Source organism: Equus asinus, chromosome 6 (genome assembly GCF_041296235.1).
Source record: "Equus asinus isolate D_3611 breed Donkey chromosome 6, EquAss-T2T_v2, whole genome shotgun sequence".
NCBI classification, from domain to species: Eukaryota; Metazoa; Chordata; class Mammalia; order Perissodactyla; family Equidae; genus Equus; species Equus asinus.
In genome coordinates, this window is record NC_091795.1 from 84,692,578 (window position 1) to 84,719,360 (window position 26,783).

General features: G+C 39.8%; 1 long non-coding RNA gene across 1 annotated transcript; it reads right to left on the reverse strand.

Moving 5' to 3' along the window:
* Positions 1-3,121: 3,121 nt before the first annotated feature.
* On the reverse strand, positions 3,122-21,473 carry LOC123286484 (uncharacterized). The gene is made up of 3 exons (XR_011504153.1): positions 16,618-21,473; positions 15,399-15,486; positions 3,122-6,493 (listed from the first exon to the last, which is right to left on the reverse strand). It is a non-coding gene; the product is annotated as an uncharacterized lncRNA (long non-coding RNA).
* Between the last annotated feature and the right edge of the window lie 5,310 nt (positions 21,474-26,783).

Consider the following 26,783-nt stretch of genomic DNA (forward strand, 5'->3'; position numbering starts at 1 on the left):
AGAAGTGACACCTGCATTGTCTATCGGGAAACATTTAATCCCTGAGGCTGTATTAAGGAGGCTGGTGAGCATGCAAGTGAATAGAAATGATGGCAGTTCTTTCTGTGATAGAAGAAGCTGCACTAATTTAAGTGGGAGCATATCAGAGGGTCCTATGGACCCCTCTTAATTTGATTCCAGTTGCAATGTACCATTCTGCCCCTGCAGAATACCTGGAAATTGCATAAACATATGACTATTTGAATATAGATGTAGTTCTGATGTTCCCACTGCCCTCTGTCTAAGCCTCTATCCATGATTTGATTAGCTTCTGTCTCTTCTGCTAAAAGGGAAGGCATTTTGTTTTATTTAACATAGTATGGCCAGCGACTAAAGTGTGCTCTATGCACATGATTGGCACCTGGGGACTGTTTGTGGATTGAATGGCAGTGTATTTACAAAAACATCTCTTTTTCTCAGGGTCACTTGTCCAACAGCCTCACCTCCTAGACCATGGCTGAGAGTCAGAGAAGAAATATGGATCTTTTATGAACAGTCAGAATGGACGTAATGACGAGGCCCGTCATTGAAATCTGTGCTTTATCCAGAGGAATTACCCTTGAGGTTTCACATAACATCTACCTTCCTATCCTTATTTTTGTCCCCCGTAATTGTCACAGTACCTGGCACATAGTTGGTGCTCAATATATGTGTTGCATCAAAAAAGCTTTTTGTGCATATTGAAAGATTTCAATCTGAAATGGTGATGTGCTTAATGTTTGGGCACTTAAAACCATAAATTTCGGTAATCTGACAAGCCTGCTCATGGTAATAGCTGATTCTCTTGCGATTCCAGAAATTTGAAGTGTTTTTGTATTGACTATTTCTAGGCAGTGTCATTGCCTCCTCCTGATCAGGAGAGCATCTCAGTTGCTCAGCCTGCTGCTGGGTTTGCTGTGAGAGTATAAAGTCAAGACGGATGCAGATGCTAACAGGATGCTGACACCTTTTCAGATAACTGGCTTCATCTGTCTGCCTGTTTATGGGGAGAGCTGATTATCAGCCATGTGCAAATGCAGGCGAACTGATCTGATCTCTGTGATGTTTTACACCATAGGCAGAGTCATCTTTCTATCCAACATTCACTCAGTGAGGCAGAAAATATAATTATTTTCATGCATATTCCTGCAGTACCCGGCACAGTCATTCAATCATTAAAGGGAAAAAAAAATGAGTCTGTGTCACCAGAGTTTGCTTGTTTGAAGACACTACCTAAGAACTTCAGAGCTCTGGGAGGCAGGAAAAGGGATGTAAGCAACGTGAGGCACGGATGAGGGTAGTAGGTTTCTTAGGGGAGGGAAAAAGGGGCTGAAGGCGATCGTGGGCTATTATTCTGCAATGCACACAAAGTGTATTTAGTCAGATAAGCAGAATCTAGAGAGTTTTTAATAGGAAAATTTAATCTCCATGTTGAACTGCCTAAAAGAGTGCTCAGTCTTGGTCAATGGTCAGGATTGCCAGAGCATAGCAATTGCCGGTTAGGCTGAACCTGCAGTGGCAAGGGACTTTCCTGAGGACATCTACAGAAGCTGTTAATGTGAAGAAATGTTATCGGACCAACAATCGTAAGACCCGATTTGAATTCCAGCTTTGTTAATTATTGTGTGAACTTGAGCAAGTTATTTAACCACTAGAGCATCCATTTCCTCATCCATAAAATGCATAGGCTAATAGTTAATCATAGTATTGCTGTGTGGACCAAATCAAACAACATAATATATTTAATATAATGTTATTATATTAAGCATAATGTATTTAAAGAAACATACTGCCTAGATCTCAATAAGCTGTGGTTGGTTTTATCTACCTTTTGTTGTTGTTCCCAGAAAGTGCTCCACGAAACACTAGTTTTACCAAATGTAAACAACAACAACAAAAATACATATACTAAAATAAATTTAGAAAGCACTGTAAACAAGATCTTTTTTTTTTTTTATGAAGATTATCCCTGAGCTAATGTCTGCCACCAATCCTCCACTTTTTGCTGAGGAAGACTGGCCTTAAGCTAACATCCGTGCCCATCTTCCTCTACTTTATATGTGGGATGCCTGCCTCAGCATGGCTTGACAAGTGGTGCATAGGTCCACACCCAGGATCTGAGCCGGTGAACCCTGGGTCATGGAAGCAGGACGTGCAAACTTAACTGCTGCACCACCAGGACAGCCCCAGACAAGGTCTTCTTTTTGGTATTTGTAACACATGCTAGGACTTTAAAGGCTCTGAAAAGGCCTGAGGTTAAAACAACAAAAATAGCAATAACAAAAAAAAAATCTGTGTGGTTAACCCAGCATTTTCTAAATAGATTTGACAATGGGCCTTGTTTTTCTCCTATTTATTTCTTACTAATATGTTTATTGAGTCACGAATTGTGACTAAATATGCCACAGATTATATTTTGAGAAACATCAACTTTGTCCAAATTCTTTAGTTTCCAGGTCTCTAACGTCTCTGAATAGATCTCCACCCTATATCAGCTTGTGGCCCTTACCAAGGGCACGCCACGTCGTGTTGCACTGAAAGACAAACTGCTCTGTCACTGCATCTCAGATTTGGTTCCACACTGCAGTCTGCTGGGGTGCTTTAAAAATTACTGATGCTTGGGTCCCATTCCTAGAGATTCTCAAATAATTGGTACAGGTTGTGGCCTGAGCACGTTGTTTGCAACCCCCTAGGTAATTCCAAAATGCAGCAAGTTTAAGACTTAGTGCAAAAAGATAACCCCAGGGCTATTATTTCTAAGTGGTTGACAAATTTTTCATTCAAATTTGAGAATACGACTGCAATCTTTTCACAAAGCTCAAAGGTATGATAATCACTCAATGGTCATGAGCAATGTCATTCATGCTTTAACTAATTCATTTAATAATCACATTGTGGTCACAAAGGCAGTAGCTGTGTTCAACAGGTTCTGTTCACTATGAGCTCTTAAACTCAGACACCCGCTATGGAGATGTGAAGACAGAGGCAGTATTGTGTGAAAGAAAGAACAAGAGCTTCAGAATAAGATAGACACGAGTGTAAACACGGATTCTACCCTGGTTTTTTTTTTTAAGATTTTATTTTTTTTTTCCTTTTTCTCCCCAAAGACCCCGTATATAGTTGTGTGTTCTTCGTTGTGGGTCCTTCTAGTTGTGGCATGTGGGATGCTGCCTCAGCGTGGTTTGATGAGCAGTGCCCTGTCCGCGCCCAGGATTCGAACCACGAAACACTGGGCCGCTTGCAGCTGAGCGCGCGAACTTAACCACTGGGCCACGGGGCCAGCCCCTGATTCTACCTTTTCTCAGCTGAGTGGTCTTGGAAATTTTCTTCAATTTCTCTCAATTGAACCCACCTGTTTACTGAGCTCCGGCTGTTGACTCCTCAGAGGGGAATCTTGCAAAATTCATATCTCCAGGCCCAGGGAAAAGACTCATGGCATTTTATGCAGAGTAATTTTCCCTGAATTCACTATTTCCCTGCTATTAAAAGAAATGAGGAAGAAAAATAATGTGGTTACATTAATGCATGAATATAGAGAAGGAATATATTATCATTCTGAATAAGTAATGTCCTTAAATAGAAATAAATCTGATGAAATTTTACTTCAGTTGGACATGAAGGTATTTCCAGTAAATGCCATTAAAGGTCAAGAGAGAGAAAACATGCGGCAGCTTGGAAAAAATATAACAAACACACTAGCAAGTTATTATCCATGCTAAGGAAAACTACAAAGAAACCACCTTTAATGGCACAGAGAGGCCTCGGAGCGTGTGGGTAACTGTGTGTGGTTGCAGCATGGCCTCCGAGGTTTAGGGCTCTGGCTGCGTGTCTGGGCCAGACCAAAGAACACAGTCGTTTGGCATTTATGCTGCATCAATCGCTACCTTCTAGCAGTGGCCCTTCAACATCAACATACCTACTCGATTTCTGCTTTCTTTGGGCCTTCTTCACTTACTCTAGACTATCCGTATGGCCTTTGCTTCCTAGAATAGAACTGAAGTCATGTATAAACTGGTAGTCTGTTCTTAGCTGACCTGTTCTCTGTGCGGTCGCACAAAGTTCAGAGCAAAAGTTATCGTGGAGAGAAACAGAATGAAAAAGGAAGACAGGCAGTCACTGAAATAAATCTCAGGTTGTAGGTGTTTCATACAGCATGCCAGCATCTATTATTGCTGATGAGTTAGTCTCTGCTTCTCTGAGGCCTTTCTCTGGGGGCTCTAGTCCCTTCCCAAAACCACCCAGCCAGAGAGGGCGATAAGATCAGAGCCTTGGTACCACCAGCAAATGGTGTTTGGGATCAGTGATGTATTCTCCAGCAGGGTCTGCAGGATCCGTGGTCCCTATGTACGCAGCACACCAAGAGGACTCTTCACTCACTTGCCACCATATAGCATGTAACTTAGTTTGTTCACCAAGGAAGATGCCAAATTTACATTTCAGGAAAAAAAGTGGAGTTTTAATGTATGTTTAGCACAATGTGTGGCAAATACTTAATACTCAGTAATATTAGCTATTATTCTATTATTATTATCATAAAAAGGAGGAAAGAATAATACCAAGTAAGACAAAAAGGTCCAGTCAGATAAGAAATTTTAAAACTTCACTGGCTTTAGCAATGTGGAGGTCATTGGTAAGCTTCCGGTAAAGTGCACTGAGCAGTGAATGGACAGAGAGCAGAAAGACTTTTCAAGAAATTAGTGTGGGAAGGATTGGCAAGACACTAGGGAGAGCTAGAGAGGGAGCTCCAGGTCAAGAAATTTTTTTTTTTTAATTTTTCTCTCGCCTGGGATGGGGAGCACGTGGTAACGCTGAAGTCTGCATGATTCTCAGCTCTCTTGCACCTCCTGCCTTCAGGGTCTTGTCTGCTTGAGGTCCCTGCGGCATTCATGGCTTTCCTGGTATGCAGGCACCTTCCAAGAGCAACACCTTCAGGACAATTGGCTATTTTTCATTAAATTGCTAGTCCACGGGAAAGATGTAAGAAATCAATGGAATGATGGATTCTTTTCCTCACATTCTTTATACACAGTCGTGACCTCAAGCTGAGGTCCCAGTTGCCAGCCTTTTCTTTCTTAAATTATGACTCATTTAATCATCTTTCTGGGGATCCAGAGGGAGAGGTGGACTCATTCGGGAGAGGCCTGAAGGCCAGATCCTGAGGAAAGCCTTGGAGCTGCTCCTGGACTTCTGTTCTGAGAGTGACCAAGCAGAGCAGCGCCTGGCTCACCGAGGAATCAGGTTCCTTTCCCTGGAGAATGACTGGACTCTAGTCTTCCACTTAGAATTGGCCATTCCGGAGGCTGCCTGGCTTTTGTTTGAAGTCTTCAATCTTCTTAAAAAGATTTCTAAGAGCTTTAAAAGCTCAGATGCAAAAGCATTACATCATCAAATCATTTCTACTCTGTGTTATAGCTTTGGTTTTGCCTGTTTTTTAAGGAGTATTACAAATTGACAGTTGGTCAGTAAAAATCGGTCCTTGGTCATCCCTCCTCCCTGAAGTCACTTAAAGGCCTTCATGTTCTGGATTTCTATAGGGTTTATTTCCACGTATTCTCTCCCTTAAGTGTGTTAGTGATTCTTTTCTCCACTCATTGGTCATATTTGCAATGTTTTCTTATTGACAAAATACCTGTGGAAAGCAACTCAGCAACTGGGCTCCAGATCATATATGTGAATTCTTGTATTCTGTGATTATCCAAACCTGGCTGGTTGGGACAATTGGCGGTGTCCATTGTCTCAAATTTTCTCTCTGTTTTGAGAAGATAACATGACCTAGACTTCAGAAACTTCACTGATATTGATAAAAGAATGAATTCTATGGAATTTTGTTTTGCTTTTTTAATCAGCATGCTGTGTTCTTTTAAACTCTGCTAGTTCTCTATTGCCTGTTGGACAAATCCCAAACCCTCTCGCACAGAAAAAACAGTATCTTACAACCAAGTCCTAGCAGACTTTTCTATCATCATCTTTTGAGGTTTTCTAAATCTGTCTTCTAAGCTACAGTCAGACATATTTTCTATGCATTTGCATATGCTATTTCCTCTGCTTAGATGTCCCAAGTTCCACACCTATATCTAATTGGAAATCACTCCTGATAATTTCATATCTAATTCAAACATTAAGTCTTTTGTAAAATTTCTGGCAAATCCCTACATAGAAATCTCATTTATATATACCTGTACCACAAATTGTATTACATTAATTTTAATTGGCTAGTTCCACTCACTGTGTGCATCTTACATTAAGATCTGATTCTAAATGTCTAGCTCAGTTTCTTGTAAATAATAGTTAATAAGTAAATGAAATGTTTACATTGTTAATTGCCTACCCAAAGTAAATTGCTCATATTATTTCCAAATTTCCAAAGTTTGTTTAAAATCTATCCTTGGCCAGCTGGTAGTGACTGACATCCTCCCACAGGAACTTCATCTCCTTAATTTAAGTGTCTCATTTCTGTTAGAGATTGTCCATTGCCCTAGGAGAAATCAGAATGAGAGTGGTTAGATTTTAGTTTCTTGGTAGGATAGATGCTCCCAAAGAGAAATGCAGGGGAAAAACCCCCAAAACTTAGTGCTTATCTGTCTCATCTTATTCTTACTAAGTATGGGAAGAATCAAAGAATGGATAAGTGGCTGGTCCAAAACCAGGTAGTGATCTGGAATCAGATCCAGGACTAGAATGTAGGTCTCCTGATCCACATTTCTAGGATTACTGAAAATAAAATTAGATTAAGATATCTGAGTTCCACATCTGGCTCTGCCATCAGTAAATTGGGTGACTTAAAGCCAGGACTTTGTACTCTGAGTTTTGGTTGCTTTATCTACAAAATGAGTAAAACCGTATCTATTTTATAAAGGTGTTGTGAGGATTAAATGTGATAAAGGAGAGGCAAGGAACATTGCAAAAATCACTTCACACTATGTTTATCATAATTTTTATTACGAAACTAATTCTAGTTAATGGTTTTATGGCAGATGAAGAACCCTGTAGGTCACAGCTCTGGCTGAACTCTCCCTGGCTTTGCTGCCTCCATAATGAGAGAATTTTCTCATGGAGTAACTATTGGCAGCTTGTCAGGAATATGCCTTCATGTTCCTCTCATTGCACTATGCGCCACTCAAAGGAGAGGTATTTTAATGACCAAATTTCAGGCATTTCAGCAGAGGAGAAAGAAAGATCTGGGTACAGTGGTGGAGTGCTTTTCAGGGAGCTTGTTATTCACAATGGTCTCGTATCATCCCAGCAAGCAGTCGCCCTTTCTAGTGTATGTCTAGTGTGGGCTGTGCCACACACACCTAACCAAGCCTCCTCTCTAACCATCAGGACTGTGGACTTTACCGTTAGCCACTCTGTAACTGATAAATACAAAGATGGCAGCAAGCGTAGGACACATATGGCTTCACAGCATTCTGTGTTCTGCAGTGAGGGTGGCGGGGTAGGATGCCTGGTAGAGGAGGATTAAAATGTGTCTATGCACAATACCTAGCTTTCAAACCTACCTGTATAACCCAGGCCTCTTCTACCTCTTTGAACTTAGAATAGTATAGACTGTGAGGATAAAGGTCATATATATGATCAATATCAAGGAAAGATTGTCTCCTACATGGACAGCATTGTATTTGCCTTAGCACTCACTGGGCAGAGCTGGCCAACCCCTCTTTATACCCTGCAGACTGTAATCTTTAATCATCTCATGTCCAGATCATTAATTTTGCCAAATATATATATGCTATGCACGTGTGTATGTATTAGGCAAAGCTTCCAAAGACACTGCATGATGGAGACATACATTGCTTGGTGGATACCTTGTTATCTTCTTATTAATGAGATGCCCAAAGCTCAGATTAACTCCCCAAGACTTTGAAGATTGCCTCAATAGGCTTTTCTGAAAATCAGCACATTATAACCCTAGTTATCCTTTAGCCACCCATTTTGAAATTTGGTTATAAAAGTGATCCCATTTTCTTGCCCTGTTTCATTTCCCCTCGTGGCTCTATTATCACCAAGGGGCACCCAGATTTATCCGCCTTAATAGTACATTTCATTGTTTTCCATAGAACTAGAGATAAATGGATTTGTAAAGAGAAATGGAATTGGATTTTTCTTCTTCTTTTGATAACTTAGTAGGAATTCCAAAATTATTACTTGGGAGATTTTCCTCACTGTGACTAGATTATTGTCCGTGCTACATTTTAATTTCTCTTGCCTATATCAACATTTTTTTTTAAAGATATGACTATTTAAGGATACACTGTGTTCACTCTCTCTGGAGCTGAAGAAAGAGAGGTGAACAAGTTTCTGTTAATTAAAAGCATGTGCTGGAGGCAGTGAGATACTTGTGGGTCATTCTTTGGTTGTTAATTTTGAGGTAAGTAAGCTGTGCCCTGTAACACTTTGTGTCTGATTAACTATCAGTTTGGACATTTAAATGTTAGTTATCTTGGTTTTTTAAATTATTGTATGAGACTTTTCAATGCCTGGTGCCCCAGACATTTTAAGCCATTACTAAGCTGTGTTCATGAAGATATTGCAGTTCCTGTTTCTTGCCTGATGGTAGCATGGAAAATTCATACAGAATTGTAAAGAGCTGACCGATAGTGTTTTCCAATCAGCTGGGTTGTTAGAGGAAGAAGCTATAGAATGAGGAGATGGAAGGACTAGAAACTTCCATAACAAGGCAGGGAAAGAAGTTGCCAGAAATGGGGATGAGGAAGCCCTAAAGGAGCCACAAGAGGCTGGCATGTTAGATTCTGGCTAAGATGGCTGGCACATAGGGGCAGGGAATTGGCTGGAAAGCAAGCTGGCACAGCAAAGCACATTCACACGAGATCACCTTCTTACTAATGAATCTTAACTGACTTCCCCTCACTTGTGTTGTGTGTGTGTGTGTGTGTGTTTCATGACTTATTAAATAGATTAGCTACATTGATTTTTACTTTGAGATTTCCAGGCAATCACACAATACTTGAATTTTTCAATCCTGTTGCTACATTATATGTTAATAAAAGCCAATAGCAAACATTAAAAAAGTTTTCCTAGATTAGGGCTCTTCCAAGAATCAATAATCTCATTGACATGGTTCAAAAAGCTATCAATTCTATGAGGACCACTAATGGCTGCAGAAAGCCTGAATGCACACACCACCAGAAAAATCAATATTCTCTCTAAGTCATTGACAATTCTTGATGGCAATTGGAATTATGAAAAACACAGTATGTGCCTCATGCCTTAAGCACTTGCAAAGGCTCCATGTCAAGCTAGCTGGTATCCTGGTATCCAGGACAAGGCAACTATCATTTCAGGCTTGTTTTTCTGATAACTTATTCATGGACAATAGCTTATGGGTTCTAAGATAGAGCGTCATATACAGCATTCATTTGACAGCCAGAGCAACACTGGGAAGTAAAGAGAAAGGTACACTTGCCTCATTGTTGGGAAGTCTCAGAGAGAATAAGAAAAGTTGTACGTTGGCCAAGCTATGTAGGGGAGAGTTGGGAGTAAGCTCTTCTGATTCCTGTTCTTTCCCCCTTGGTGGTGATGGGTACCCACACTACAACTGCAGATGAAATGATTGCTTCTTATTTACCAACTCTTAATAGGCTATAGTTAAGCAGTTTCCAGGGAAACCTGAAAACTAGTAAAGGATCCAGAGGGGTCAACTACATAGTGCACCTGACTTAGATTCGGAGAATGAACACAAAGGAGTATCCACTGAAGAATAGGAACTATACTTTCTCATGCCCTTCAATTGTCTCAGTGGTTACTGGAGTATCTCTCCTCTCTCAAGTGGGTGATATTTGGCATTTCTTCCCATATTTCCTCATTTTAGAGGGAGATAATGACAAATAGAGCTGTCCTTAGTGACGCATCCAGCTTTAGCCTCAACACTGCGTCTTATAGTAATTAACAAATCTTTTATCCTCTAACATTGTAAATTCTTTTCTGTAGCTGATGCTTTGGTTGAATATTTTTAAAATACAATTTTTTATTAAAATAAAAAAATGTTTAGAAACTAAATGAAGCCTCACCCTCAAAGAAATAGAATTAATAGGAGAAAGGAATGATCTGGGGAGCTCCCTAACGCAGTAATGAATTCAACATTCTTCAATCAAATTTAAAATTTAATTATAGGTAATTGTTCTTTTTTTAATGAAATACTTTTGACATAATGCTCCATTATGATATAATTAGATAATTAACTCCATTAATCACCTTACAACTTATTTTCCTCTATGTTTTCTTTAAATATTTATATACTGTGCCCATTCTTACAGCCACAAAGCACACCGGAATCCAGAGTGGGAATCAGGGTAGGCAGCAGAAGAGCCTAGTGAAGGAGAGCCACAGTTATTTCCCCAATGTACCTCTCTTGCTCCTTGATTTACCAGAAAATCAAATGTTTTCAAAGTACCTTCTATATTCTTGAACCTTGTATATTCTGTGACAGGCACTCAAAATTTCCTATCGTTTGCTGACCACTTCATGTGTGCCACTCGAGCCCATTGCTAGCCGTGGATTGTAAGGAAACAGATGGCAAGAGATGACTAATGCATAGCCTTTGACCTAGAGGAGCTCATAATTTACTGATGGAGAACCCATGAAGAACATTCACGGCTCATTCTCTTGAGGAGTTCATGGTGTGAAATAGGAAGTCAAGTGCAATACCTGTCACAGGTATGAGAAACTTATCTAGATTTAGTGTCCCAATAATGTCAGGAGAGTTTTTCTGACCACATCCAATCTTCTTTTGGGACCTGGTTATGCTTTACGTGTCGAGTTAACTCTGCATCACATATGATCTCTCTACCCAGGTCTGTGGTAGACAGCTCATGTCCTTGTGGGCATCTTTGCTTCTCAGTTGATATACTAGCATAGAGTGATGCTCATTTTCCATGTTTGCATGTGACCAAAGAATTTTTATTATTATTTTTTTGTGAGGAGGATTTGCCTTGAGCTAACATCCGTTGCCAATCTTCCTCTTTTTTTTTTTTTTTTTTTGCTTGAGGAAGATTAGCCCTGAGCTGTGCCAATCCTCCTCTACTTTGTATGTGGGATGCTTCCACAGCATGGCTGATGAGTAGAGTAGGTCCACGCCCAGGATCAGAACCTGTGAATCTGGGCTGCCGAAGTGGAACACAGGGAATTTTAACCACTCAGCCTCGTGGCCGGCCCCACAAAAATTATTTTTAAACTGCATTTATCTTGCCCAGGGACATCTAGCTGACCAGCTCTGCAGGTCTCCACTACGTAATCTTAGGCAGGTTACTTAGCCTCAGTCTCCTCACTTAGAAAATGGATATTCATAGAGTAGTGAGAATTGTAGAAGTTAATATGTATAAATCACTCAGAACAATTCCTAGCACAAAGTAAAAATGTAAAAATTGTAGGTATTATTTCTATTCTATTTTTATCTTTCTATCATCATTAGCTAAAGATGCATGAAAACAGACTGCATTTTTGCCCTGTTTCTAGTCTGAAACTCACAACTGAATATCTACAAATAGCTTTCATGGGAGTGGTTGGGGGGTTGTGTGTATTATAAATCTGCTTGTTTTTAGGAGGCAAAAAAAGACATTTGAATTGACTGTTGCCTTAAAGTATCTTCTCCACTGTTTTGCTGTCTTAATGCTTTTTTTCCTATGGGTATGGCACTAGTGAACATTCTCATGGCTAAAGTAGCAGCCTTGCAAAAAATAATAAATAAAAGAAGAAAAAAAGAAGGGAGTGGCTCAGTGGTGCAGTGGCTAAGTTCACATGCTGTGCTTCTGTGGCCTGGGGTTTGCCAGTTCCAATCTCAGGCATGGACCTATGCACAGCTTATCAAGCCATGCTGTGGCAGCATCCCACATATAAAATAGAGGAAGGTGGACATAGATGTTAGCTCAGGGCCAATCTTCCTCATCAAAAAGAGGAGAATTGGTGGCAGATGTTAGCTCAGAGCTAATCTTCCTCAAAAAAAAAAAAAAGAAAAAGAAAAATGAAAAGGATGAGCAAGAAAAGAAGAAAGAATCTTCCCGTATCACTGACTTACTGGTACTTTGTTTAAGTGCTTCAAATCTGCTTATATGTGGTTGCCCTGGATTCTGTACAATTGATCTGTATAGAACCAGCCAAACCATGGAAAGCCACCGAAAACCTAGAGACATAGAGTCTCTTTGGGAGGAGCTGTCTGCTTTTGGAGGAAGTTCCTGAAGAAAACCCTAGCAATCTCAACATTAGTTGAGAAATCAAATGATTAAATATTGTTGTAAAAAATATTTTCTCTTAGAACAGCCCCAGAATCGTTTTTTTTCTTTTCTGTAATTAATAAAAAAGGAAAGAAAACATCAAATGCTGAAAGAAATACTATAGTGAACACCTTAATGGAATGAACCATGGTTTCTTGCCAGGTGTCCGTGACATGCGGAGCTCCCCACAGAGGGATTCTTGGAAGCGTGGTAAATGCAGGCCTCACTGGGAAAAGTGAGTTGTCCACAGGTCAGCCCTCTCTTCACACCCATGGGACTACCGCGTGCACAGGAAAATATAGCCATTGGAAATGAGAGGTGGAGTTAAATCACCGGGAAACTGAGCAGAGTGGGGCAGAAATGGACCCAGGAATTTTTATTTTTCTGTGTTGTTCTTTATCTGGTCTCTAAACATCCTGAAGATTCTTCAAAGCTGAGGTTCATATTTTCTCTTTTCTCCAAGCACCTATCTCACTAGTGATGCTCAGCAAAGGTTGTTGATTTGTCAATTGGTCATCAGTGGGAACTAAGGTGCTACGAGCTGATAGTTAATGAATGACAAGTCCGTGGCAAGAGCTTTGGAAGGTTCTACATATGCGTTACCTCACTTAATCCTCAAAACCATTCCCTACAGCCAATGGTATCAGTCCCAATTTGCAGACGAGAAGACTGAGGCTCAGATAAGCTAAATAAATTTTCCACAATCAAAACCATGGTTCTATCTCAGCTCTATCTTTGCACATTTCCTGAAAGAAACCAGGTTGATGGTACAAAATAATGACACCTTTTGTCTGTTTATTACTTCCTTCCCAGTTAATCACTAATATTAGAACTCTACATCTATTCCATACAATTATTCACTTAGGTAGCAGAAGTTCTTGAAGATTTATAAGAAAACAAGAAGGGCTACAATTTGACTTAAGAGTAAAAAGGCTAAGAAGGTATCAAAAGATTGAGCCAGAGCTGATGGCCTAGAGGTTAAAGTTTGACGCTTTCACTGAGTTGGAGGCCCGGGTTCATTTCTGGTCATGGAACCACACCAGCCATCTGTCAGTAGCCATGCTGTGGTGGCAGCTCACATAGAAGAACTAGAAGGACTTACAACTAGAATATGAGACCATGCACTGGGGCTTTAGGGAGAAAAAAATAGAGGAAGATTGGCCACAGATGTTAGCTCAGGGCGAATCCTTCCCTGCAACAAAAAAAGAAACAAGAAAATATCCAAAGACAAAAACATACAAATAGTATTCTAGAAGTATTCTTACAGCAAATAGCTTAACCAAAAATGAATCCACCTTTCAATCCAGCTGTTGGGGATGTTAAATTATGTTTAATTAACTCCACTGATACCAATAGGTGCCTAAACACTCAAGTTGTGCTATTTTTAAATTGCATAATGACCCCAAAGGCTTCTTGGTAGATGGGGAAAAAATGGGAGTGAGTCCTGATTAAAAGTAATCATTCATAACTTATCAATCCAAGGTTGGGAAACCTGTTGGGAGAAATTGAGACTGCAAAAGATAGATGACTTCTTTTCCCAGTCATTTATAATCTAACCTAATGGGGGACATTCCTAGGGCTCAGAAGCAAGACCAATCTCTCTGAACCTCAGTTTCACAGCCTGTAAAATAGGAAAGCAAACACCTGCCACCTTCTTAGCAAAAGGAGAAAACGATGCGTGGCAGTCACATGTCCGAGCTTAGCAGCAGGGCACTTCTATATTGGGCTTCCATCCTCCACCCATGCAGTCTCAGAGCACTGAGTCCTCTTCCTTTCCCTCCTGACCTCCTCTCTGTCCCCTGTTTGAGGTGCTGTTTGCGAGGCAAAGCCAATTGTTTGCAAAGGTTGCTCTGTCAAATAGCCCGTGCACTCTTTGTACTCCATGAAAGAATGAAACAAGGCATTTGAAATCCACAGCTTCTAACAATTCAAAAAGCAACTTTCACAAATGGACAGGGTAGACCCAATGGGCCAGAATTGTTCAGAAGAACCCCTCTCGGGGGGTTGGGGAGTTGTGATGGTATACCTAGGGTTTAATAAGGAAGCCTAAATGTCTGTCTGACAATCCTGCCCTGGCTAGGTCAAGTGCACGCTAGACTACCTTGCAGGAGGACTCATACCATACCAGTTAGCTGATGAGTAGGGGAAACTTAGTGATGCCAAAGGCCATTTTCTCTGCATGGAATGGATTCAAATGCACCGAAAGTACCAGGGCAGAAGTTCAAAGTGGTGCTTGTTCATTCTTCTGGAAGAAGTAGGATCACAAGGGAGAAGGAGTTACGCTTTGCAAGATCTCAGAAGAGGGAGGATTTTGAAGACATAACGACCAGCTCCAGAGAAAGGACAGCTGCCCTGCACCAGACTCCTCAGACTACAGAAAGTTTCAGGCTGATGGTGTAACTTCATTCTGATGGGAAAAATAAAAAGTGTTTCCTCTAGTTTTGGCAGCCCAGCAAGGAAAAAGAAGTATTAGCAGAAGTCTGAGCCTTCGGGGGTCTGGCCCACATCCCAGCCATATCCTGAGAAAACGGCAGAACTTCCAAAAATTCTTGTGACAAGGATCCTCATTTCCTGTCCTAAATGCCTAGGCCATCTGGAATGTCTATTACTGAAGCATTAAACTTATGGAACTGTCCTCACGGGTTCCCAAAACCACTTCAAGTTCTACAGAAAAAAATAAGTTGAATAAAAACAAACTATGCAGATTACCAACTCTTTCAGAGGGGGAGGCACAAATGTACTAGAGTCATGTGGAAATATCAAAATATGAAAACGAAGGATTTTAAAAGTACATTTCACTGAGCGATTTCCAAGAGTAAATTTAAGGTGCAGAACTGAATCTAAGGTCAGGACATTTGGGACATGGTCTTTTCCTGGAGTTTCGACAGCTACCTCCCTTTTGGAGGCTGATGGTCTCCACAGAGGCAGGACAAAGGAAGGTAGGTGGATCCATGCAGTGGCATCGACCTCTCCCCAAACAGCAAAAGTCCTTTACTGATGGAGAGGCAGGTATATCATCTGTCTATACACAAGACAGCATTACTCTTCCTTAGATGTCATTGTAATTTTAGAATACATGCAAAGCAACTTACAAGTAAAACCATGTAAAAGGAAATCTAGTCATAGTGCAGACAGGCCCACATAACAGCTTACCCAAACTCAGCGACTTTAAGCAATACTCATTCATCATCTCCTTTCTGTGTAGGTCAGAAGTCCAAGCAGGCTTGACTGAGCTCTCTGCCTGGGGGAAACAAAAGGCCAAAATCAAGGTATCTGCCAGTCTGGGCTCTAACCTGGAGGCTCTGGGAAGAATCCACTTCTAGGCTCATTCTGGCTGTTGGCAGAATTCAGTTCTGTAGGGTTGTAGGACTGAGGTCCCCATTCCTTTGTTGGCTGTTAACTGTGGTCTCTCTCAACTCCTTAAGACCACCTGCCTGCCTTGTCATGTGGGCTCCTCTGTCTTCAAATCAGTAAGGCCCATTGACTCTCTCCCACCCTTGGACTCTCTCTGACTTTTCCTTTTCCCTGCAGTCTGAGAAAACTCTCTGCTTTTAAATTGCACTTGTGAGTAGATTAGGTCACCTGGATAATCTCCCTTTTGCCACATAACAAGGAACACAATCACAGGAGTAACACCCGGGGCAAAGGTCACGGAGATCACCTTAAAATTCTGCCTACCATGCATAGTTTGTGGTTCATTCTAAAGACAGAAGCAGTAGTGTGCTTTCCTAAGAGATGATGACTGGAGAGTAGGCAACCTGCATTTGCTTGTGGAAAGTATACTACAGGGAGTGTGACACGTGGTGGCAGTTGTGGTTGGCACATCTCACATGGTTGCTGCTTAGTATCCTTTAAAATGACCTCAGTCATACATTCCGCCTCTGCCCATACAGTTCCTCCCCCACTTGACTTCCCTTTTACCCCATGCCCCATCACAGACATCTCAGCCCTGAGGCTTGAAGAAACCTCACTTTCCTCTGGCCATACGGCCCTTCTGAATGCAGTTAGTGCATTGATTATGCTTTGTCCATGTTGATCTCCCTGAAGACACCATCTCTTCCCCAGTTTACTCTGAGCTCCTTGAGGGCAGTTAGAGTGCCCGAGGGGTTTCTACTCACCTGTAAATCCCCAGCTAAGCCCTGCATGGAATCTGACCCAGAACAGGTGCTCAATGAATGATTATAAGATTGAGGTAGGTAGTGCCATTACACTGTACTGTGTTATGTATAGGCAGTAAATTATATGCCCAACAGCTTTGCATGATGTTATGTTAGCAAAACAGATGAAGGTTTTAAGTCCCACAATAGCCAATCAATATATATTGCAACACAGAATCCATATACTTCTAAATGAGTTTGTACAGTTCACTTACCTTCTTTCCTCATTCAGGTAATACAATTCTCATATTTAATCTGTTGGCTGATATGTGAGCTCTCAGAAGCCAGGGGATTATCTTCTTTGCTCCTGCAAATCATATCAGAATTAGCTACAGTGAATACGTCAGTGCCACTCTTGCTCCAGGCAACCACATGGTTTGGGGAACAGGCAGGTATGGTCAATGAATTATCTCTTCTCCACTCAGATTATTCCAATCCCAAATTATCAACCTGTATGGATGTCATTCAATCCAAGAAAGAGAAAGCTCAGTGCCACCAATCAAAATGTGATGCAGAAGTCCAACAGGTACAACCAGATCTGAGAGGAAGGATTGGATAGGGAAGGTACCTACAAGGGTCTGCTGCCAGATAGCACTCAGATGTGGAGATATGTCCACCCAGAAAACGGCATTTAACTGCTGCCCAGAGAGCGTAAGGAGCTACCTCTCAGATACGCGGGGTCAGAGTGGGAACCTGAACGTGCGTCGTTGAGGCAGCTCTGAGGAAACCCCTGATTTCAGATATTGAATGCCTCCAGTGACATGAATTTAAATGTTGTCCTGAGGCTAACACAGATCCAGGGACTTTTCCTGAATAAAATGTGATTGGAGAGCAGCCAAGTGAAAGAAGAGTGGGGGAAACTGTTGTGAGACTGAATTTAAAATGATCTGTCCATGAAGGATCTCCGAGGCAGCCTAGCCAGCCCCTGAAATGACCTGCCTCTTTTCACTTTGAACAGAAAAAAACCCTGGACAGATGTCCCATGGAATCAAGGACAGGGGCCAGACTTGGATACTTAAAAAAATATCTTCTCTGTCCTCAACAGCCTTACTGATGCCTCAGCGAGTTCATTTAGGGCAGTGTTTGTAATTCAACACCCTCTATGGGTCCTGTCTACACACTGGTTAAGCCTTAGTGTACCCTAGTCTAAAAATATAAAGAAACTAGATGAGCTGTATATAAACTAATTTTATAAGGAAAAATCAGAAAATGAAGATGACTATGAAGATGAGGTCTTTATTGTTTACCATATATTACAGTTTACTATATATTCTAACAATAATCTGGCTTTCTGCTTAAAAAGTTAAAGACTGAATAATTGGTCTTCTTGGTACTTCAGGATAAGCCCCTTTAGACAGGGTTCAAAAACTGTCCTGAACGGATTGCAAGTGTGTTTTGCATTGAACAAGTCCATCACTGAGGTGGTTCTAAACAGATCAAGCTTTATACTATTTTGGTAGAGGGTTTTTTTTGGTTTTTTTCCCAGGGAGCCCTCTTGTGGGTGACAGGCATATTATGAAACACAGATTTTCATTGACTTGGTTGGAAACAGGTTGGGAAGAACGCTTCATGTTTCATTCATGATAAACCTGAATACGTATGCACTTTTCTGCCCCCAAATTGTTTCTCCACTTTTAACTTGCCAAATTCAATTATAGAATCCTAGACTTCTAAGCTTTCAGAGGACATTAAAGGTCATCTGGCCTGGTGGTTCCCAAACTGACTGATCATCATTATCATCCAGGGACTATTTTAAAAGTATAGATCCTAGGGTAATACTCCAAGATATTCTGGGTTGATAAGTCTGGAATGGGGCCAGCGATCTTTAGTCTTTTAAATATCCCCAGGTGATTCCGATCATGAATCAGACTTAACACTGAAACTGTCCAGCTCCCCTTCTGATTATACTTGTTGTAACCTAAGGGATATTAATCTTTAAGCTTATTCATTCTCTCTCCAACTCAACTGTGAGCTTGACAGGGATAGGTCTCTGCCTGACTGCCTGTCTCCCCAGAACCTAGTGTAATGATGAGGAAAGAGTAGGTACTCAATGAATGTTCATTAGATTGAGTTAGGTAATTCTAATCTTTTAATCTATATTGTTAATAGTATGCAAATTACAGTCCCAATGGATTTGCACTCTAGAAAACTGTGAACAAGGAGATTTCAGTATAAAATCTCACAATAGTCGATGACCTTACAGAATCTAGGAGCATTCAAACAAGTATTGTGTGTATTTGTAATCCTTATGTTGAATAGTGGGAAGAAGGTTGATATTTGTTTTCCCTCCCTTGCGTTTAGAAAGAATGTGCTGTTATATTTCAGTTAAAGTTAATAAAGTTTTTCAGCCCTTCTCACCATTCAGTGTAATAGACTTGTACGGGAGCAGTAATGGAAAAAGACAATCTAAAAGGAATGGTGCAACATGGATACTCTCATTTATATGCACAGTTTTGAATTCTGAGAAAATAAGAGGCAAGTTACCATGCATTTACCTATACAAATGCTGGGATGAGGCAAGATTGGATATAAGCAATCGGATCTGACGATAATATATTCCATTTGCAATTGTTAGAGATTTATGCAAGATAGCAGGTAACACCTTCCTTTTGAATTTCAAATGCTGTACAACCTTTTGAAGATAACAAGGGATATTCATCCAAAATAATGGTAGGAAATTTATAACAGAGACCACATAATTAGTTGTTATTTTTTGCCGGTAACTTATTTTCTGATAGGAACATGGCTGGGAAAAAAAATATATCCCTTCAGTAAAAAGTCAGTTCTTCTTTCTTTTTTTTTTTTCTTTTTTGTAGTTGAATATCTTGGTACATAGGGTATCTAACAATTTAGAAGAATATAAATAAAATGTAAGACAGCATTCTGAAGTGCTTATGAGCTCTCTTGGATTTGGGGTTTATTTCTAATGTGTATCTTTACCAAAACAGCAAATTACATGGATCTGGGTTAAATTCTTCAGCATGACAAACATCCTTTAGTCTAAAATCTAGCAATTCAATATAAGAAGAAAGAAACACAAATTTAATTACCTTAGGGTGATAATTCCTTATATGAGATTTTCTAGCAGAATTCAACACCTCAACTTCAGTTTCAGTAGCTTTACTCCAACAGGAATAACTCAACAGGTGCTCCCCTAGAACCATGGTCTGACAATTGCTTTCATCTAGGCTAATATTGCAAGTTGATATTTCCAGATATGACCATTAACTCCCTGTGCAGTTAACATGGCTCATGTGGAATAGGCTGTCACATTAGCTCTTCATATATCTATGGAAAGTTCTCCAATATGCAGCAGCTACTGCTAAGTGATGCATAAGTAAGTATTTATTCATCTCTGCCATTTCAACTCTGGTTTGGTGGTTTAGAGAGAAAGTTATCCTACCTCACTTCACCAAACTCTTGATCTTGGTGTAATGACATAGAATGATCTCCTTTTGCTGCCTAGAAGACTCCTTCAATTCCAGCTGCTGAGCCAGTAGTTTTAAAGGTTCTTCTTTTGCACCAGACCCTTGATGTGATTTCAGAGGCAAACTTCTTGACTCCTTGACTATTCGTCTATCACCTTTCTCCCACTTGTATTCACTCAGAGAAACCATTGTCCTAAACATAGTGCAGTTGAATAGTCATTTACATCTCTTTACATCCTTGCAGTGACTACTTATCCAGGTCTTGCTTCTGTTAAATATTAAATGAAGGATATCTTCCCCCCACCAAAAAACAGAAATAAATCATCCTCTTCCTTTGAGAAGACAAAAAATGTTAAAACATGCTCATAGGAATATAAGTTCTCATAAAATAACAACAAAAAATACTGTAGACAATAAAGTCTATGGGAATTCAGCACATGGAATGGTTACATGTTCCAGAATAGCTGATGAAAGCCTCATGGAGGAAGTGAGATGTGAGTGGGGCCTTGGAGCATAAGTAGATTTTGATAGCAGAAGGAAGTGGGGGGAAGCATGTGAATGTCTCGTGGTCTTGTGTCTGTGGAAAACATTGCCATCTCAAACAAGAGGAGACCCCTTTTGGATGCCACTCTTAAAGAGGACTGATCCCTGGGTACGGAATATTTGCATACACTAGGTAACTAGAGTTGAGGTGTTGGTTCCATACATTTGGTCTTGTCTTATACCAGCTTCAAATTGGAACTTAAATGTCAACATTAAAATGACAAAGCTTTAGTTGAAAATGATTGAGCACACTACTGAATGCAAATTATATACTGTTGGTCAAACACATGACTTGGGAGTATATAGCCACTTTCAAATTACCAGTGATATCCAGAAATAATTGCATTGCGGCTCTTGTATTAACTGTCACATTAATTTGTATGCACCTCCTCTTCCTCCTTCTTTGTTGTCGTCATCACAGAGCGTTGTATTGCAAAACTCAGTGTTTAAACTACAGACACTTTTGGTTTCCATGAGAGACTTCATTGACGTCATTTCTATTGTTCTGGCCATTTCTGATATTATTTAATGCTGTGTATGAAAGGGAAAATTCAGTCAGGGCCCAACTCTTCCAGTGCAAACAGTCTGCTAATGCCCTTCACAAATTGCTTGTACATGGGTTTCCACAAAATGCTTTCTGCTGCAATAGTAGGAAAGGTATTGAAATGCTTCCTAGGTTTAGGGTGAACAAAATGATATCTTTTATACTGAGTACCCATGGGAAGATTTGCTTTTCTCTTTGTAATAATCAGGCTCTTGAATTTTGCAAGGACAGAATACTCCTGAGTTACATTGGTAAGGGGATTCCTGCATGGATACAAAGGAATAGTTCATATCATGAGACTATCTACTCAGTAAAAAAATAAAGTAATAATAATAGTAATTTAGGGTCCCAACCAAGAAATAGTATGATATTGTGTGGTTTATCATGAGTCGTCTAACACTAACACCCTCCAAGAGCGAGGATCTTTATGGATCAGTCACTCTCCAGTATGGATCACCCCATGGAGCAGAATTTTTCACCAGGACCTTTTTTTGTATTAATCCAACAGCCTATTATGTATGAAACACTGTCCTAAGTACTGGGGTTCCATTGTTTTGTTTTGTTTTGTTTTGTTTTGTTTTGTTTTGAGGAAGATTAGCCCTGAGCTAACTGCTGCCAATCCTCCTCTTTTTACTGAGGAAGACTGGCCCTGAGCTAACATCCATGCCCATCTTCCTCTACTTTATATGTGGGACACCTACCACAGCTTGGCTTGCCAAGCAGTGCCATGTCAGCACCTGGGATCCCAACTGGCGAACCCCAGGCCACCAAGAAGCAGAACGTGCGAACTTACCTGCTGCACCACCTGGCTGGCCCCGGTTCCACTGTTTTTTGAACAATCCCCTAACTTCTTTGAGCTTACTTGAGCTTCATTTAAGAGAAATTTAGCTTTTGTTTGTAGTTAGTCCAAAAACAAGTGACTTTGGCTCAGCCAATAATAACCAGAATAGCACAACCAGTTTCACTTGACCCAAGTGGCAGTAGCCACTACAATGTTATCCAGACAAGACTTCCTGGAGATCTTTTTATTAGAGAGGATTTTCACTTTATGAGTTATGAGCATTGCTGCAGGACACATCGTACTTTGGAACTCTTTCCTCTGTGGTCTTTCCTGCCCTCAGTCTTAAATGAGGCCCTGAGGAGAGTTGAAAGTAAGTCTAGCCCTTTTCTGAAAAATAATTGTGTTGTTTCTTACATGTTTTATTCCCACTTTCACATTAGTCACAAATATCAGCAAAGATATAAAATAAGTAATGATCAGTAATGCAAAGCATGATTAATATGGTTTTACTGAAACAAAAGAAGTTATTCTGACAGACACATCTTCTTACAATTAAGAAAAATAGATTTATATGAATTTAATTTCACCTCTAAGATAGTTCTGTGAGATTGGCTCTGGAGGCATTACTGCTCCCATTTTACAGATGAATAAACAAGGTGACATATTTTGAAAGTGGGATAGTTAGAATTTAAACTCCCATTGTCTGGCTAGAAACCGAGTTCTATTTCCATGTTACGTTCTGCCGCCCCTAAAACTGCTAATTTGATTCAGCAAATATTTACTAAATGCATGATTGAGTTTTATTTCCCCCACGCTTGCTACTTGATTAACTAGTGGTTGGAACTGATTGGTATAAGTGGCAAATTCTACCAGGCAGCCTTCACAAAGGAAAGGGGTATTTTGGTGCATGATTTTAAGTGATGATGTTTAAGCAACAACAGGCTTACCAAGATATACAAAACCCAGAGAGAAGTACTCTTTAATAAATTCAAACCCTGAGTTATTTGAACGAAACATTTGATTAGTATAGATATAATTTCATTGCTTCGAACAACTGGAAGTGGCTTAGATGAACCCACCCAGGAGGCTGGAGATAATACTAACATAGCGTGTGTCTGAAATCTCTAATCTTTGCCTCCTTCCTTTCTACTCAGATCCCTGAATTCTGTTCAGGGTTTGCTTGGTTGCCCCATTTGCCTTACTCGAATTTCTGATCATCTACAGCATGTATTATGAGTCACTCATTTTCTTCTTTTATCACATTGCATTTTTTCATGACTTATGAATGCATAGTAAATCTTATGCACAGCATGATCTAGAGTGTGGAGTGTTTTTCCACTTCTTGAGGTACCCCCTTAGTTTTTAGCACAGTGCTGGTGCTCACTACACTTGAAGAATAAAATTAAAACATCATCAAGCAATAGAAATGCCCATTATGGAAGTAATATAAAAAGGCCAAAATCCTAGTTCTCAATTCACTTCTCTGCCACTGGAGTCTATTAATCTGGCTGATTAGATTCTAAACATGTGCACCCATGTTTCTAAGAAAAAAAAACATGGAAAGAATTTGTAGTCCTTTTAAAGAAAACATTCTACTTATTGATTCACTAAAATACTCCTTTTCCCAGAACACTTTCCCATGTTTGTTCTAAGGGAGAAACGTGGTACAAAGTCTTCAGGCAGAAATTAAAGAGAGAAATATGCTTCCACTGGGATCCATTGACTATACATTTGAATAATTCTGAAATGGAAAGAAAAGTGTTCATTATTATCCTAATTCTCAAGTGTTATGTTTCTTCCCTTCAGGGTTATGATAGAAGCTATTTCTTATGGGTCATGAAATGGTGGCCTAAGACCTGGGAATATGCTTCCACAGGCTCAAGGCTGAATGTCCTTGAGGTGGACTTAGAGAAATTTCACACTTAGCCTCAACAGAGAATCTGGGAAAGCTAATGGAGGTGGATGTTACATGGGCAATATCTATTGAGCATTTTCCGTGTACCTAGCACAATCCCAATTGCTGAATATCCATTATTTTACACAACCTACAAAAAGCCCTCATGAGTTAGTTATTGTGATCCTATTTTACAACTGAAGAAAATACATTTTGATAGTTCTAGTTATCAGAGAGTGAATACGGTAGCTCCTTATAAGCTGTGCTTCTCCTCACTGTCTGAACACAAACTTCCGTGTCAGCCTGACTCAACTGAACAAGGTTTATCCACCCCTTAGTTCACTGTCTTATTTTCTCTCGGTAGTGCTTTAACTCTTTAGCTTAGTTGGATATTTTCATGCCTTATTGTGAGGGAATATAGTCAGAAATGCAGTGTGCCTAATGTTGGTAATTTTAAAATTTGATATGATTTCAAGCTCACAGAAAAGTTGCAAGGATAGTAAAAGGAACTCACATGTAACTTGTTTTCAGATTGCTCAATCATTTATATTCTGATACAATTGTTTTATCATACTCTCTCTCCCTCTCCCCCATATATTATATTACATGCACATATGCATGGTATTTTTATGATCCATTTGAGAGTAAGTTCAAGACATCATGTCCATTTGCCCCCAAACACTTCAGTGTGTATTTTCTAAGAACAAGGACGCACTCTTTAATAATCATAGTACAGGTATCAAAATGAGAAAATTATGAATTGATGCACTACTATTATCTAATTCACAGTCCATATTTAAATATCATCAATTTTCCCATTTATCTCCTTTTAACTATTTTTCCCAGTTCTTGGTTTAATCCAGAATCACATATGGCTTTTAGTTGTCTTGCCTCTTTATTACCCTTTAATCTGAAAGAGTTACTCAATATTTTGTTTTTTGTTTTCTGGACCAGGGCAATTTTGATTAACACATGCCAGTTATTTTGTAGAAATGACCTTGGTTTTAGTTTGTACAATATTTGCTCCTATTTAGATTCAGGTTAGACATTGTGGCAGAAGTATTACATATGGCAGTGTGTCATGGCAAGAAGCACATGATATTGATTCATCCTAGTATTGATATATTGGTGATATTAGCTTTGAATCACTTGGTTAAATTGCTGTCATTCACTATAAGATTACTATTTTCCCTCTGTAATTAATATAATTCATAAAGATACTAAGTACTTCATTGTTGAGATGATATAACTACCCTATTTGTCATCAAACTTTCACCCTAATTTTAGTATCCATTATTGATTTTCTAAATACATCTCTTCTCCTACACTATTAGGTAGGATTCCACTGTAAGGGAGACTTTTCCCTTCTTCACTTATCTATGTATTCATTTATTTATTTATATCACTTTATGGACTCAGGAATTCTTGTTTTACTCATTAGATTATAATCCATTACTATCCTTTTTAAATTTTGAGGCCCAAATTGTTCCAGATTTGATCAATGCAAATTCCTGCAATCTGGCTCCTGTGTCCGTCTAACATGCCCCAGGAGCATCCATCCCTTTCTTGCCCAACATGTTCGTGTGCCTTGTCTTTTAATGGGCTGTGTCAGACTTCCACTAGTTACCTTGGATTTACCTTCTCTTAATTGCCCTCTTGTCTCAGTTTACGTCTTTCCTTTCTTTCTTTCTTTTTTTTCTCTACTGAGGAAGAGTAGCCCTTAGCTAACATCTGTTGCCAATCTTCCTCTTTTTTGTTTGAGGAAGATGAGCCCTGAGCTAACATCTGTGCCAATCTTCCTCCACTTTATATGTGGGTCACTGATGCAGCATGGGTGACAGGTGGTATAGGCCTGTGCCTGGGATCCAAACTTGCAAAGCAGAGTGTGCCGAACTTACCCACTAGGTAATGAGCCCAGCCCCTCAGTTTGCTTCTTATGGACACTTTGGAAACACATTCCACCCCCTAGACTGGTCTTTCTCTTAGTGCTTGAGGTTAAACATATTCCCAGTTGCCTGTGTCACGTGAAATGATAGGCTGGTTCCATAATCAAGTCCCCTCTGTTTGTATGCACTCTAAAAGTGTGAATGTCAGCATTAGGACAGTTCCTTAAATTTCTAATTTGCATCCTTGCCTCTATAGCTCCCTCTGGCGGCAGATGCAATGCTATTTGGCTCAGAAATTAGTTGTTATGAGTCAAGCAGAAGGTCTGCAGAGCAGAGACTATATACTTTCACCACAATATGTACACCAGCAATACAGATGGTAACTTGAGCAGGTTCAGACCACATCACAGTAAAATCAGAGTGCCAAGGAAAGGGTCTCAGGGATTCCTACACTCCAGTGACTGATTTAATGGAAATGAGAAAAGTATATCCTGATACCTGATACCTGTCACTTAATAGCTATATGACTTTGGGGAAGTCATTCACCATCTCTAATTTTCAGTTTCTTCATCTGAAAAACATGGAAAATATGACACTTGCTCTGTCAAATTTGAAGAGGTTTTTAATAGAACTCTAAAGATAAATAATGTCTTGCTAAAATACATACTCAATTTACTGAATTCATTTTGATATTCATTTTGTCAAGTTAAGTGTACTACATAAACATTGTGGAGGGTTGTCTAAAAAAATGTACAACAAAATGACAAATCCATCAACTACTTTTACATTGCAAAAACTGCATAACTTTCTTTACATGACAGAGAAGATCACTACAATGAGCCATAGTATATGCAATGTAGTGTAGCTGTTTAGTATAAAACTATATCAGCAGTTCTCCTCAGACCCAGGGCTTTAAAGACTGGGGCCAGAACACATACACTGTATCATTCTGCCTCTTCCCTATTCATCTAGAAGTAATGTTTCCACCAAGAGAGGAGTTGATTGGAATTAGGTTTTCACAGGCCAATATAAAGAAAACTTATTGAGTAGAATTCAATCCAAGATGCCTAAAAACAGGGGCTACCCACCTTGTCTAGGTCACACGTTGCCTTTGCAGTGCACTTTGACCAAGATGGAAGGGGTGGTTTTACTGAGTCATTGTGGCAGGGCATGTAACCTAAGGAGAAACAAACTTTCTAGGTTCACTTTTCTCAGAGGGAAATAGAGCACAAATGGAGCATCATGGAGTGTGAAAAACACTAGGGTATTGCTCCATATTGGTTCATAAGCACAGAAAAATGTTTC